We start from the raw sequence: 16,186 nt of genomic DNA on the forward strand, positions 1-16,186 counted from the left end.
GCTTGTGATTTTTGCACTTCTGCGGACCTTATTGGCTTTATTGAATCCAATGTGTGATGTCCGTTGCCCACTCGATTCCCGCACTGGACACCTGCAGATCAGAGACACTACAGAGGTGTGTCTGATCTGCGAGTGCTTCCAAAATTATTCGATGCTCGGCAACCATCGAATGATTTTGTGCCTGTATGCAAGGCTGGGAATGGATGATTATGCAAATCATTTGCATGACTGCGGTGAATCATGCCGTGCGAGGGGGGGGGCGGGGGGCCGTGTGGATGGAAGGCGACATCTGGTGGATTCGCAAGGCTGTGAAATTCGCAGCCTTGCAAGTAAACCAGAATAAGGTCCATAGAACAAAAAAGCTCGCTAAATTAAAAAACAGTACCTGATAAATCATTTTTTTTATTTTTTATTTGACTAGGTATTCTGGTAATAACAATATTAAAGAGAAAGCGCCCCCTAGTGTAGTAATTAGAGTAAAAATGTGAATGCTGTGACAAAGCAAACCTTTGTGCTTAACAATTTTGAAAATAATAATGGTAGCTGTGCTGTTTGCTCCAGTCATGGAGGCTGCAATGCTCCATCTAAAATTATATTTTTACTTCGTTATTTGAAAACAGAGAAAATGCACCATGTAGTGCACCATATAAAAATGGCAGCAATGTAGGTCTCTGCTTCTGAGAACTTATCTTCGTCCCTATCTGTGAAATAACAAAAAACATTGTTACAGCATACTGCAACACAGAACATTTAATGCAAACTACATAAAAAATGCATAGTGTGTGTGTGTGTGTGTGTGTGTGTGTGTGTATATGAATGTTCCATGATGACCCTTGAACGCTTTAACTAATCGTCTTCCAATTTTGCACACTCCCTTATCATAAGGGTCCATGCTATTTCTGTTGTTTTCATGCATTGTGATATGTTGTTGAAAAACGTATGACTTTCTGTATACAACCAGGGCCGCTGAAAGCACTGCCGGGCCCCAGCGAATAAGAGCATGGTCAATAGGAGGGGGTGTAGTGGGTTTTCCTAGGGCAGAATAAACCTACCAGGTCAGGTCTGTCCTGCCCCAGAAATACTGCCTTCTGCAGCAGCTGCTGCTCCCCTGGGGCTGCTGCTGCTAGCTTCGGCTCTCCGGTTTCTTGGAGAAGTTCGGGTGTTTGGGCACAAAGCCGCTTGTCTGTTCCGGCATTCCTGTGTTTGGAAGCCCGAACACACAAAGGGCAGAGTACAGCCGATCCTCTCCGAGCGGCAACGGGGAGGATCAGCGACAAGGGATGGTAGTGCACCAGGGGTTCACCGCTGGAGGCACCACTGGCGCTCCCTTTCTTTACGGTGCAGTGCAGCTCAGCCTGAGAAAAAGTTTCCGGCCATACCACTGAAGGGGTTAAAGGCCTATAAGGGTCCATTAAATTTAAAAAAAAATGTCACTTTACAAAACTTTTCATAATTGCATAAGCATAAACTTTCGCCCGTCCGTCAGATGGGCCTTAAGACTTGTGTACAATAAATATAAGAACAAATAGCTCATGAGTTCATTTAAGCATATGACCCAATTTACCACGTCCAAAAGTTATATATAGAATGCAGCTAGACGAGAGGAAGTAATCCACTTATATTACAGGAAGAATAGTCCAATGTCCTTGCTAAATTACCATGCCCAATGCATTTTGTCTATATCAGACTTCATGTGGGTATCAGGACAGCTTTCTCTTTGTAACTCTATTAAAGAACATATTCAATAAAAATAAAGCTGCTAGATGTAAAATAGTCTTTTGTGTCTACGGTTATTATGTATAATTTACAGAAGATGATTATATTCATTAACTCCTAAAGGAAACTAAATAATGAATCCGTATCCCATTGTGAGGAATTGTTAGGCTGTGTACACACCACGATGCACACACAGTCTGGACGATTAAGCTAAGCATATGCAGTTACCAATCGGTAGCTCAGTGTGTCCGTCCTTTCATCCAAATGCCCACCCAGCTGTGGCATCAGTCCCCATAGCAAAGTGTTCCTGTGGTCGTTGGAGCAACGGGACATATAGCCAGATGCCCCAGTATATCGCTACATATATCATCCATTGGTTTTGCTGCATAGCCGACACTATGGGGTAAATTGACTATGATGTGAGTTCTATTGACAATGGGATATTGCCAATAGCAACCAATCAGACTCTATTATGTTCTAGAAGGTGATAAATAAATAAGAACTTGAATCTGATTGGTTGCTATGGGAAACATCCCATCTTCTTTAGAACGTCAAATTTGTAAATGTACCCCTATATGTCTGTGTCTATAGACATAGCCTATAGTCTGTGACATAGAACAACACATACTGTGTGTATATATATATATATATATATATATATATATATATATATATATATATATAAGAACAACACATACTGTGTGTATGTATGTATGTATGTATATATATATATATATATATATATATATATATATATATATATATATATATATATATATATATATATATATATATATATATATATATATATATACAGGGATGGGCGAACCGGCACTCTAGATTCCAGTAAGACAACTGCCCCGGGTGCCAACAAAGGAAGTAGACAGGAATGTGATAAAGACGTGTCACTCCAGGGGACTTGAAATAGATATTTTATGAATCAATAAGGCAAGTTACATGCAAATAATTCGACGTTTCGATACCAATAGGTATCTTCCTCTAGACCAGAGGTTCCCAAACGCGGTCCTCAAGGCACCCCAACGGTCCAGGTTTTAGGTATATCCATGGCTCAGCACAGATGGTTAAATCAGACTGACTGGGTTACTAATTAATTCACCTGTGGCCAAGCATGGGTATACTTAATACCTGGACCGTTGGGGTGCCACGAGGACCGCGTTTGGGAACCTCTGCTCTAGACAACATGTAACAGCATAAACAATCAGAGATATGCCCGCTCGACCAAGTGATGCATGCTGACATTACTGGATTCGACATTGCTGTCAAACCTCATTTCTTGCAGAAGCAGCCTGGCTGCTACAGATGCCTTAAGTGCACTACATGTCGCAACATGGTTGTCTGCAAATCCTTCCAACACCCACATTCTGACCATACATTCCCTATTCGTCATCTGTTCACCTGCCTCACCACACATGTGGTTTATTTACTCTTCTGCCCGTGTCGATTGTTTTATGTCGGCAAGACTGTCAGGACTATCAGAGAACGGATGGCACTTCACCGTTCTGCTATCAATAGCGCCATCACCAGCAGGAAATCTGACCAACCAGTGGCCAGACACTGCGTGGAGGCAGGACATCTTGTATCTGACATCAAATTCATTTTAATCGACCATGTACCCATATTATCCCGAGGTGGCGACCGTGATGGTCTGTTGTTAAAATTGGAGTCCAAATGGATCTACAAACTCCAAACCGTGAAGCCCCATTAATTAAATGATCGCCTGAATTGGAACTTATTTTTATGACATCTTACATTTAATCATTGGCTCCCTGTTGTTCTTCATGTTTTTGGGTGCTCTGCCTCTCTGTTATCAGTAGTGCTGGGTTCATGATGCTGCGCATATATATTTATATTTCTCACGCTGTATATGTTAGCATGTGTGTTGTGCCGCATCTTTGTGGCACTTGTTCATATAGCACGTTCTTCTTTGCATCATATTCTGTTCTGCAATAGTTCATTCATGTTCCCGGCCTGTGGGGTCCGTGCTGGTAGTCTAGGATGCGCTCCAGCCCGGCTGCGTTGCTATGCAGCGGGCGGGGAGTGACGTCAGCAGTGTGCGCCCCATCTCAGACGGGAGGGGGAATGCACGCTGCACTGTGCTGCCGGCCGGATCACATGGAGATTGCCTGTAAGTATATATATATATATTTGGTCCCGCCGCCATGCGGGCATATCTCTGATTGTTTATGCTGTTACATGTTGTCTAGAGGAAGATACCTATTGGCATCGACACGTCGACTTATTTGCATGTAACTTGCCTTATTGATTCATAAAATATCTATTTCAAGTCCCCTGGAGTGACACGTCTTTATCACATTCCTATATATATATATATATATATATATATATATATATATATATATATATATATATATGTAGACGGGACCTGGGGTTTAGAAATTCAACAATGGGTGTTCAGAGGGCGCTCCCCAATAAGACAGCAATTTTTGATAAAAACATAAATTTAATAACACTTCAAAATGTCCATTTGATCAGCACAATGATTATTTTGTTCACAGTTTCAGATGTCAGAAACACAAGTGGCCCAACGCGTTTCGTCACACACGTGACTTCATCAGGGGCAATACGGACAGTAGAAACCTTTATTTTTATCGGTACTTATGTATTATCTGGGCTCCCATGTTAAATGCACCCCATTTTTTCATACCCCTACTATCCAATTACGCATGGAGTTGATTTTATATAGTGTGGCGAGCGCAGCGAGCCACCGTGCCCGAAGCGTGGCGAGCACACGCGGTGTCATAAGAAAAAAGGGAGCCCAGATATTACATAAGTACCTTTTTATCAAGTTAGTGATCCATAGGGTCCTTGGACTGACTTCTGTGTTTAGGGCTGACCAGAATTTGAATAAGTTGCCACCAATGTATAAGATCCTCTTTCACAAAATTATCAAGTATGGGTCACAATACAGACTTTAGCAATGGTAGGGTGAAGTGTGCTGTGTGAGATCCTGGTTTGGACATTTTTGAACATTTTTGAACATCCATCTGAGAACAACCCCTGATTATGAAGTTGACTAAATGCTTTGTGTGTCTTTCTATTTTGAAAATGATTGGTTAATGTAATACAGCATTCTTCATGGAATGAAATTTGGTCCACTTTTACAAACTTTTTATGAAAAATAAACATCTACAAGGACTTTTGGACTACTGCATTTATTGATGCTATATTGCAGTGTTTTTCAACCACTATGCCGTGGCACACTAGTGTGCCTTGAGCTGTTCTCAAGTGTGCCCCCAGATCTGGAGATGCCCAAACCAGTTTACAGCCACCACCAGTTCTACTGTTATTTACTTGTCTTTTCTTTTCATGTAAAGGGCCAATGTATTTTATTTTTGTTACCTGTGTGGACCAGTGTGATTGCTTTTTTTATATGGGGGCCAATAGGTTTGTTTGGTTTTTTTTTTTTTCCTGTGGGGGCCAATGTGTTTTGCCCTGCGGGGGATCTCATGGTGTGCCGTGGCAATTTTAAAATCTTATTTAGTGTGCCGCAAGGTAAAAAGGTTGAAAATCACTGCTATATTGACTGCTAATTTAGAAAACTTGTTCAACTCTGGGTGCCATCTTCCCTTGGTCATAATAAATATATATACAAATATATATATATATATATATATATATATATATATGTATGATATATGCACAGATGCACAGAATAAATGTACTATGCAATTTTAGAGAAAACAGGCCAAAGGCTGGTTCTCATTCAAGCCCTCTGGGGCCACTGTTCTTAGGTCGAAGATCCACCTTGCTTTATGTTGCAAGAGGACCTTTGCCCTATCACCTCCTCGCAATTTGTTGGGGACCTGTTCAATAATCTTATATCGGAGGGTGGACAACCCGTGACCACTTTCACAAAAGTGACGTGCCACAGGCTGCTCCGATTCCACCTTTTTCACACCAAGAGATTGTCTGATTGACGATCGGTGCATGGCCATTCCCTCCTTAAACTGCCTTGTGGTCTTTCCTATATAGAGCAGACCACAAGGACAGCGCAAAAAGTAGATGACAAATGTGGAAGTACACGTGACATCCTGCCTAATAGGGATCCTTTTGCCCATGTGGGAGTGACTGAATAATTCCCCTGTCTCCATAAAGCTGCAATAGGTACAACCCATGCAGCGATAGCATCCTGTTTTTTTTTTTAAAGGAAAGTAGGCGGTTGTACTGGTTTAAACTTGGATATATCATTATGCACTAGCCAATCTCTGAGATTGCGTGTTCTGGCATAACTTGGCATTAAACTGAAATCTCTAAGACCTTTAATATCTTTATCCGAGGTCACCATGGGCCACATTGCTTTTATCTTTTTGTTGACCTCATGGCTACCTGGGTAAATTTTTGCACGAAATCTACTATTTTATCTTGTTTCAAGCTCTTTTTGGGTTCTAGGGCTTGTTGACTGGGTATGGCCAAGACCTTACTTTTTGCTTTGAGTAGATCTTCCAGGCAGTATGCACGCATCAGGAATTGGTCAATCATCAGATCAATCTCTTTGGTGGTATGAGCAATATCATCAGAGATACGATGAACATGCAAAAATTGAGAGAAGGGTAAACTGGGTGGGAACTTTGAAAATGTAAAATATTATTACGATCTGTGCTCTTTTTGTACAGACATCAGATCGTACGTTTGAAGGCTCCTTGGCCCCGTCGTCAGGTGTGCAGTTCACTGGAGTGCCATGCGATGTGCTACCCCTATTTAGGGTTCTAAGTGCATCCCCACCATTATACATTGTTTCTCTGCAAGTGCACACGGGCAGCTGTCTAATTTGGAGGAGTGCAGACTCTACCAGATATCTCTCTCACTCTCTCTCTCTCTCTGTTAATGAAATCATTAATATAATAATACACTCTGGATATTCATAATTTCAGTCCTTGGTCAATATAAAAAAAACACAGTTTGTTGCAAATGTAACACTTAAGCAGTTAATCTCCCAGCTGGAGTCTACAACCCAATATGGTTAGTAGGTCACTGCTGGAGGCAAACAAAGTGTGGCATGAGTCCTCACTAGTGTGCGGGTAGGTAGATCCAGTCGGGGTATTGAAGTCCCAAAAGGCAATGGGTTGGGGAGCAAGTTTCCCGACAATGGAAGGCACCACATGTGCATGCAGATGGAGCCAAGCTGGCCAGATGGAGTCCCAAATAGCAATGGATGCAGGAGTGTTTGTCCCAATGGGTTCAGGTCCAAAGCTGGTTCTGAGTATATGGTGGTGGCAAGTTCGCCAGTGTGTACAAATAAAGTGCCCCATTACAAGTGTGTCCTCTACTCAGAGGTGAAAGTTCATTCCAGTTGCCTGTAAATAAGTTGTAGTTTGGTGCCCCCAGTCCTTAAAAAAAACAAGGGAAAATAAATCTTGTGTGCGTGTACTGGAGCCCACAGTGAAGTGTCCGGGCTACATATATGCTGTCTGAGAATGGCAAGTGGGATCGGGTCAGATTCAGCATTCCCCGTTCAGTTCACCAGTAGGTCCTATCTCAGGTATGGGTCATTAGGTCAACAATCAATAAGTCTTACACTATTTCTCAACAGGCATTAGGTCAACACAGCAAAAGGATGTCATGCTTTCAGTTGACATGGTGAAAAGGTTAATACAAGTAAAAGGTCGACATGAAAATGGTAGACACAGGAAAAGTTGTCAATTTTTGGGTGTCTATGGACACCCAAAGCTAACTTCGAATTATTCAGGGAATCTTTAAAAGATATTAAGTGGGAAATGTTATTTGAGGGGAAGAATGCAGAGGAAATGTGGGAAACACTAAAAATTGTCCTCGAATCACTAACAATTAAATACATCCCAAAAAGCAATAAAGGTAAATTTAATAAGAAAAAGCCATCATGGTTGGATAGAAAAATAAAGACAGCAATAAGACAAGAGCATTTAAATTGTATAAGGATAACGTGAATGACGTGGCATTCAGCAAATACAAAGAATTAAATAAAATTTGTAAAGGGGTAATCAAAGTAGCTAAAAGGGAAAATGAGGAGTGCATAGCCTCTGAGAGCAAAACCAATCCCAAGAAGTTTTTCAAATACATCAATAGTAAAGGAATAATTAAAGAAAACATAGGCACATTAACCAATAAGGGTGGTAAAAAGGATGGTAAAAGCTTTACAGAGGATAAGAGAAAAGCAGTACTGTTAAACTATTTTTTCTCATCAGTGTTTACCAGGGGAGAAAAGACAGTTGAACTTACTAGTACCACAAATGAATCGAGCAAGCCAGATCTTAATATTACTTTCTCGACAGATGAGATAAAGGGGGTTATTCAGGTTGATTCGCAAGGCTGCGAATTCGCAGCCTTGCGAGTCCACCAAACCCCGCCCGGCGAACGACCGCCCCCTCAAAGTGTGGCTTCACCCGAACAGCTGCGAATGTTTTGCATAAACATCCATTCACATGGCTCGGGTAACAGCCCACATCTTTCGATGGTCACCGACCATCGAATGATGTTTAGCGTGCACGCATATATAAGTGACTTTTCAGTTGTGGATTTATGCATGCACGCTGGCGTGGATATGGCCGGGCAGCTGACATTCGGTGATGTCAGCTACCCGCCCCCCACACCCACGTCACTGCCTCATTACCATGAGAATGCCATGCATTCTTATGGGAACGCCCATGGAGCGCTGGGTGTTCCCATATGGTAATGGGGCAGCCCGGCGCCCCCCGTCCTTCTCCGCCCCCCACGCCGGCATGGGTGCGTGCACCCGGCGACCCGAAAGGTCGCCGTGGGTGCACGCACCATACGCCTGCACATGCGCAGATACCTGCCTGCGCATGCGCAGACACACAACATCGGTACTGCGTGCGAATGCACGCAGTACCGATTGGATCTGAATCAGGCCCAAAATTGCGGCTCAGCAAAATAAAAACAGATGAATCACCAGGCTCAGATGGGATTCACCCTAAAGTACTAAAGGAATTAAGGGAGGAATTAGCAACCCCTCTGTATTACATTTTTGATAACTCACTTACATCAGGTAAAGTACCAAAAGACTGGAGATTAGCTGAGGTAGTGCCAATATTCAAAAAAGGAAAAAGGGATGACCCAGCTAATTACAGGTCTGTGAGCTTAACATCAATAGTGGGTAAATTATTTGAGGGTTTTTTAAGGGATGGCATCCTGGAATATTTAAATCTTCATAGTTTAATTAGTATCAACCAACACGGGTTTGTGAAAAATCATTCATGCCATCCAAATTTACTAGGCTTCTATGAGGATGTCAGCAAGAATCTTGATAATGGAAATGCTGTAGACGTGGTCTTCTTAGATTTTGCTAAGGCCTTTGATACAGTGCCTTACAAGAGGTTCATCAACAAAATGGAGGAACTGGGACTAGGGGCAAGAATTAGTAAATGGGTAGGGAACTGGTTGTGTAATAGAGAATTGGCGCAGTATCAAATATGAACCCAGTACTAAATGGACTGCCGCTGGGGTCGGTACTAGGGCCCATTTTATTTAACATATTTATTAACGATATTGGGGTGGGAATACTCAGCAAAGTTTCCATCTTTTCGTACAGAAAGAGACCAGGGGCGATCCAACAAAAAAATAGAGAGAAATGGTGATAAAGGTTAGAACCTGGATGATTGGGAAATAATCTTTAGTTTCCATCTTTGCTGATGACACAAAATTGAGCAGAGTAATTAGAGCAACTGAGGATGTCTCACAAGTATTGTCACCAACTATTCCTTTACTCCAATACGCTGATGGTCAGTCTATACTACCTCCTGGGGCTCAGCGCAAGCTCCTCTCCTCTTTCTTTCCTCTTTCTTCCCTCCTTTTTCTTCTACCTCACCTTAGCTCCTCGTCCCTTTCCCTAGTGCCTAACACTTTCACCTTTTCTTAGCTACTTCATGTGTCCCATCCCCCCCTTTTTTTTTACATTTCTATTTTCTGGTTTTCTAGATTATTTGTCATTAACACATGACACAACTTGCTACGCAGACTCAACCATTAAAATATATCTGTGTTTACAAACTTCAAATGTTGAGTTCTACCTTCTACAACAAAAATGTTAAATTGTTAACTTTACTTCAGATGGATAGAAGACATTTATTTTTCTATTACTCCCATGATGTGGCAGTTGATCTATTCTCAAATGTGGATACTTATATAGTAGTTGCTCAGACACATTACCCAACGACTCATCTATCCATTGGGCCTCCTTCACCTACCGATAGTACATCCTGGAGACTGTTTGAAAGGCAAAAACTGTCGATGGCATCCTTGTGTCTCTTGTTTCTACAAAGTTTATTGCATGCAACATGTCTTTGTATTCCAGGATATATTTCACTATGTAAACATTATGACATCTAATAAAAACTTATGGATGATAAAAAAAAAAAAAAACTGAGGATGTCTCCGCGCTTCAGAATGATCTTAATAAACTAGATGATTGGGCAAACAAGTGGAAAATGAGGTTCAATGTAGATAAATGCAAGATTATGCACCTTGGGAGACATAACCAATGCGCTAGTTATAATCTAAGCAGGGAGGCGTTGGGTAAATCAGAACTTGAAAAGGATCGAGGAGTCCAAATAGACAACAAATTGGGGTGCAGTGCAACTAACAAGGCAACCAGAATACTAGCATGTATAAAAATGGGTATGGAAACTAGGGGCTCAAAAGTAATTATGCCACTGTACAAAACATTGGTTAGAGCGCATCTTGAATATGGAGCACAATTCTTGGCCCAGCACTATAAAAAGGACATCATAGAACTGGAAAGACTGCAAAGAAGAGCAACAAAACTAATAAAGGGAATGGAGAATTTAAGCTACGAGGACAGATTGAACAAATTGGGATTGTTAACGCTAGAGACAGAGGCGTAGCTACCGTAAGGCAGCCACCAGGGCTGCTTGGGGGAGCAAGCGCCAGCGGGGCGCCCCCGGGGCCCGGGCACTCTGGTCAGACCCCCCCTTACCCCTCCGCATGCCGCCACCGCATTCAGTCCGGCACCGCAGATAGCCTCCGGGCTCCGTCTCCTGCAGTAATGAAAAATGTCACGACAAAATGGCTGCCCCCTAATAGCAGACAGTTTTTACGGATGCTAGAGGAGTACAGGGGCAGCCATTTTGTCGTGTCATTTTTCATTACTGCAGGAGACGGAGCCCGGAGGCTATCTGCGGTGCCGGACTGAATGCGGGGCCGGCGGCGGGATAAGGTCATTTTTTTGGGGGGGGGGGGGGGCGCCACAATATTAGTTACGCCTCTGGCTAGAGAAGAGATGTTTAATGGGGGACAAGCTCAACATGTACAAATATATCAGGGGACAATATAAAGAACTGTCCAGCGCACTTTTTACTACAAGGAAGGACACTAGGACACATGGGCATGAGTTTAGATTAGAAAAGAAAAAAATTTGTTCCCTTAGAAGGAATAATTTTTTCACGGTCAGGACAACTAAACTATGGAACTCTCTTCCTGGTGAGGTGGTGTCGGCAGACACAATAAATACATTTAAAATTAGGTAGGACAAACATTTATTGATTAAAAAGGGGTACAATTAAGAAAAACAATCTTTAAACTTTTAAATAAAATATCAGTATTCACTACATAAAAACAAGGGTTAAGCTAATAAACCAAGGTTGAACTAGAGCAGGGGTGGGGAACCTTTTTTGTGGCAAGGGCCATTTGTATGTGGAAAAAAATCCATCGGGGGCCATATGTAAAAATTTCTGTTACAATTTTTCCTGCTGCAGCCGCCCCACGCTCTGCCGCTGAATAGGACTGACAGTCTCTGGGTGCTGTTGATTAAGAGGAATCTCGAGAGAACTACCGACCTCTCGAGAGAATGCCCCTGTACTTGACTACCGGCAAAGCCTCCATGCGGGTGGGCGGGCCACTCAGACGGGCTATGGGGTGCGCATATGGCCCCCGGACCTGAGGTTCCCCACCCCTGAACTAGATGGACGCAAGTATTTTTTCAGACTTAACTACTATGTAACTATGGGGCAGATTTATTAAGCTCGGTGAAGTGATAATGTGGCTGGTACTTTATAACCGGCCAATCAGCTCCTAACTGTGAAGTTACAGGCTTGGTTTGAAAAATGAAAGGTAGGAGATGATTGACCGGTGATAAAGACCAGACACTTTATCACTTCACCGAGCTTAATAAATCTACCCCATAGTTACATAGTAGTTAAGTCTGAAAAAATACTTGCTATATGTAACTATATGTCAACATATGCCAACATGGACACCTTATAAGTGTACCACGTCCCGTCACATAGCTTGCTGCACTCGCCATGCCTTGCTGTCCATATGCAGGGTGATTGACACCCTGCGACCATTTGGGGGTGGTAACACAGCGTTTTGTGGAAGTGCCCCAGAAAACACGTGTACCCCGGCTATTGGGTGGGAGGGCCACTGACATCATCAGCATCAGTCATTACCTGCTTGCTGGGCTCTGAAAGCTTGCAGCCCAGCGAGCAGGTCTTAATAGGGTCCACAGTCCCTTGTGCAGCACAGGTTGAGCCATCCTATCCCCTATTATTAGCAGGGCTCCTGGAAAAAAGCCAATCAACTGTATGGGTGTGCCACAGAGTTCCAGTGAAAGAGCAGCGGTTACAGCTGGATCCCATTGTGAACCACACAAGTGCTGCTGTACATGTACTGTAGGTGCCCTTTCAGGGCTTGGAACCTAGAGGCAGGCGACTCCATTGTCTCAGCAAATTCCTAAAAACAATGCTGTAACCTAGTTTACTGATTTGAGTGCTTAATATGGTATGTGTCTCTTAAAAAAGCTGCTGCTTTAATTTAGAGGATAGTCAGTCCTCCTAAAGAAAGAAAATGGAAACATATACTGATGTGTGGATCACTCCAGTATATATAAAGCAGCGCTGGACAATAATGGTTAAAAATTAACAATATTTGGTACTTGTTTCCTAGCACGGCCACAATCGCGGCCATCGGGGGTAATTTTTAGTGGCCTGCGACGCGACCGACGCGATGCCCCCGATTTTTCCATTGAAATGCATTGAAAACAGTGAAAAATCGGGTCGGTCGCGTCGTGTGCACCTAAAAATGCTTAAATGGTCCAGACGCGATGCCCACGATTTCCCCATAGGGAACAATGTTAAATGCCTCAATTTACCCGCGATGACCACGATTTCCCATAGGAAACAATGTTAAATGGATCAATTTACCCAAATCAGCATAGGGAAGAATGGTAAATGGGCCAGAAACCCCCAAAAAACCCACAGAGCAGTGGAATGTCCCCCCAAAAGTAGTTGACGCTACCCCGCCATCAACGTGAACCCGAAGCGTGGCGAGCGCAGCGAGCCCGCGAGGGGCGGCGGTACGCGTCCTCCGACCTTTTCATGCCCTACTATCCACGTCGGCGTGGTGTTGAGAATAGAATAGTGTGGCGAGCGCAGCGAGCCACCGAGCCCGAAGCGTGGCGAGCAGACGCGGATACCTTCACAGGTAAACGCGTCCCTTCGCGGGCTTCCCAGGTGTCCGCGTCGCCATGGACACCTGGGAAGCCCGCGAGGGGACGCGTATAACTGTGAAGGTATCCGCGTCCCCTCGCGGGGCTCGCTGCGCTCGCCACGCTTCGGGCTCGGTGGCTCGCTGCGCTCGCCACACTATTTTATTCTCAACTCCACGCCGACGTGGATAGTAGGGCATGAAAAGGTCGGAGGACGCGTACCGCCGCCCCTCGCGGGCTCGCTGCGCTCGCCACGCTTCGGGTTCACGTTGATCGCGGGGTGGCGTATAGTACTTTTGGGGGGACATTTTTATGTTCAGGGGTGTTTTTGGCCCATTTACCATTGTTCCCTATGATGATTTGGGTAAATTGAGCCATTTCACATTGTTTCCTATGGGAAATCATGGTCATCGCGGGTAAATTGAGCCATTTAACATTGTTCTCTATGGGGAAATCGCGGGCATCGCGTCTGGCCCATCGCACCCGATTTTTTTAGCGGCCGCGATGCCCCCGATTTTACCCCCGATGACCGCGATTATGATCGTTGTGGCCGTGCTAGGAAACAAGTACCCAATATTTAATAAAAACAATTTCATACATATAAAAAACACACTATCTGTTTGGCGATATATACACAATGGACCTGAGGTACATTCACTGTCACAGTTTGGGGACATATAATAAGGCCATCATATTCCGTATAAAGGGAGGTGTAGGTGGTGTCTCTGGAGATCTCTTATATATTTGGCTACATCTATCAATCATCTGCGGCTCTAACGCTGGGCGGGGTCACACACCACCCAGCTCGCAAAATCGTAGCCAAATCATATCAAATATATAAGAGAAGAGAACCCTGCACGCCACACACCTATGCCCACCTAACCCCCGCAATAACGCACACCTTGAAACAAGCAATGCACCAAAATCCACCAGCACGGTCCCGGTCCCTGTGCCCCGGGCTCCTGCGCTCAGGGCAGTCAGTGCCGCGTCACAACTCTCGCGGGAACACACTCCGCACACACACTGTGCCGAGAAAGCCGTGCGCCCGCTGACTCCTGCTGCAAACCCTGCGCTGAGCCCCGCAGCCCCGCAAGACGCCTTTACACTGCGCCCGCTGCCTCCTGCTGCCAACCCTGCGCTAGGCCTCGCAAGACGCCTTTACACTGCGCCCGCTGCCTCCTGCTGCCAACCCTACGCTGAGCCCCGCAAGACGCCTTTACACTGCGCCCGCTGCCTCCTGCTGCCAACCCTGCGCTCAGCCCCGCAAACAGACTTTAACTTGCGCCCGCTGCCTCACACTCCCTCCTGCCAGCACAGCCTGCCTGCGGCCGCAGCCTGCCACCCCGCTAGCCTGCAGACGCCGCCTGGCACACCACCCACCTTCACAACTACTGTGGCTGATGCCTGCCAACACCGGCTGCCTGCACCCACTGCCTGGCACCCCCTCCTGACGCAAACATACTCTGGCTGATGCATGCCACCACTGGCCGCCTGAGCCAGATGCCTGCCACCCCCTCCTGCCTCACAACTACTGTGGTCGATGCCTGCCACCATTGCCCGCCTTGGACACCAACAGGCCACTCATCTATACCACCAACGGATAAAAGGTACTTTTCACACACCACTGTAACACACACACACTTTGTTGCCACAACTATACCACCCCATGCACTTTACACCTACCTTCACTTACAGCACAGCAATAACATCCATAACCCCACCCCACAACACCACACCACCCCACCAACGCCCCCATTAACGCCCAAAATTTCAGCAATATTTTATACATCTACAGTAACCAAACTACTATATATAACAATAACACAAGCACAAAACCATTGCCAATGTCATTTTATCACATCTTTCAATTTTCCAACTCATACTCCAATTGGCATTACACACATTCAGACAAAAAATACAAACTTCATTCCTACTAATATTTTGTTGTCATTCTAATGGGGCGCAGCCCCCTACGACGGTGTGAAGAGCGCCCGTAGGGCGTGGTGAATCACCTAGTTTATAATAATTACCGAGCTGGTCGCCACAAATGTAATAGGGGAATTTTCCTTTAGAATAGCAGGTAGTCCCAAAGACTCCTTGTGAGATTCTGTAATCAGCTCCTTTGGTAACAAGTGCAAGTTCTCTATCAGAGACAGTCCTCCTTACAAGCGTCCTCCTAATATTGTAGATTGTGGCTGGTCCCAAAATTAAAGTTGTTATCCTCAGTCCAATAATACCAGCAATTAGAATGGGGCTGAAAACGGGAGCGTGCACCCGGCGATTTATCGCCGGGGCACACTCCGATCACTGGCAATATGGTCGCCTGCGACCATATTCCCAGCGATTTCAGCCCCTATCGCCCCCGTGTGTATACAGCTTAAGGTGAGCAAACATACATGTTAATCAGCCTGTGCCCCTTTCATTGAAGTCTGTAAAGGTGCATACAGATGGTGTGATATGAACTACTGATATGGTATATATATGGGGTAGCCAACTCCAGTCCTCGAGATCTACCAACTAACTGTTTTCCAGATCTCCTCACAGAATCACAAGCAAAGTAATTAGCTCCACCTGTGGATCATTTAAAATGTGTCAGTGAGTAATGAGTGCACCTTTGCAGCAGCTAGGTTGTCTAGAAAATGTGAACTGTTGGTAGCTCTTGAGGACTGGAGTTGGCTAATACTGGCATATATAGTTCATATTGAAGTCTGTAGGGTAGTGTTTTAGGACTATAATGTCTGGTAATAGGCAGCTAGTAGCTCCGGACTCCGGACATCAGTCTTAATTACCGGACTGTCCGAAGAAATCCCAGATGGGTGGTAACCCTAGGGGGATCACACAGCACATATATACATGCCTGCTATCATGCATGTAATATATGTGCCGGATCAATCCTCCAGAGATCGCCAGCACTGCCTGTGAATTAGCATAAACTATTACAATGTTAAGCCTGCACTGGTTTATGCTGATTGCCATGTGCTGGTCCCCAAG

The sequence above is a fragment of the Crinia signifera genome, chromosome 9, assembly GCF_055691185.1.
Source record: "Crinia signifera chromosome 9, ASM5569118v1, whole genome shotgun sequence".
NCBI lineage: Eukaryota > Metazoa > Chordata > Amphibia > Anura > Myobatrachidae > Crinia > Crinia signifera.